The following is a 1,353-nucleotide window of genomic DNA, read 5'->3' as shown; positions in this document are numbered from 1 at the left end:
TATTTTTTTTCAAATCAGCTTCAGGTAAAACTAAGCCTAAATCCAAAGTGGGAAGAAATCAAGCAAAGTTTATTTTAAAACTTTATTTGCTCTAATGCAGGAACACTAAGAAGAAATCAAAAGGTAATTTTCTATTCCACTCTGCCCAATCGCCTTGGCCTTGCCTCATTAGTTGTGTTGAAGTGCATCAAAACTGAACTTACATCACACAAAGACTAGATGATTTTTTAAGAAGAAATAAGAATTGTTAAGACTGTGTAACTGGTCAGTGTCATCTCCTTAGAAAAGATTTCTCAACAAAGATGTAACTTGAACATTACATTCGCAGTTATGCATTAGAAGTGCTCAGTATGTAAAACTGAACTGTGGAAATATGAAATGTGATTAGGCCTAACGGACAACCAATGCTCCCTCAACACACATGGCTAACAAGGAATATACTTATCGCTATCCAACTCATTCTCACTGATAATTACATTAAGCAACAGTAGAATGTGCCTTTTGCAAGCCTAACAACACAGGTTTTCAAGGAAATGCCTTCACAAAGAGAACCATGCCTCCGAGTAAGAAACAGGAGATGAACATTGGGAACCGGCCCATCAGAATATGGCAATGACAATGACTAAATTACAGGTCTTCATTTTTCCAGAGCTTCTCTTTGGTGTAAGCCATCAAGATAAGTATTTACTATTTTTTTTTTTGTACAGGGGTACAAAAGATGCCTATTCCAAAGGAACAGAAATACAACAGCTCAACAGAGCACCCAGCACCAGTTTCCTCTAATTTTAAGAAATTTCAACTTTTTACGTTCCTCCTTTCTATTAACAGCATTCATGTGAAACCCCAGGCTCACAGCAAGAGGCCTGCAGGGCAACACCACTCCCAGCTTCTGCTTTGCCCCTTCCTCGGAGAAAGTCAGAATACACGGGCACATGAGCTGCGGCATTAAGTACCTCCCGATTTTAGCGTTAAGCTCTGATGAAGACAAACGCAGTGCCTCGCGTTTCACGCCTGGCAGAGCCAAACCCTCCACTTCCCCCACAGCTTCACCGAGCGCCCACTTCTCAGGCAGCAGCAAGTCACTCCACAGGAAAGGCAGCGATAACGCCGGGCCCCAAGCCCAGGCTCTATTTGCACAGGCGATTTGCAGCCTCCCTTCCCGCAGCCAGCACACCTCGCTCCCCTCACACCTCCAACACCACGAGCGCTCTGAATGCAGCGCAGCTCAACTCCCTGCGCTCAAACTGCACTTAAGCCGCCACAGCACACCGGCTCGAGGCCTCGGAGCAGCACGGCAGCGCCCGGCAGAAAGCCAGGGGGATGTCACGGCGGGAGAGGCACGACCGGCAGCAC

This window comes from Meleagris gallopavo, chromosome 2 (assembly GCF_000146605.3).
Source record: "Meleagris gallopavo isolate NT-WF06-2002-E0010 breed Aviagen turkey brand Nicholas breeding stock chromosome 2, Turkey_5.1, whole genome shotgun sequence".
Lineage (NCBI taxonomy): Eukaryota > Metazoa > Chordata > Aves > Galliformes > Phasianidae > Meleagris > Meleagris gallopavo.
Note: the sequence above shows the minus strand (reverse complement) of the source record.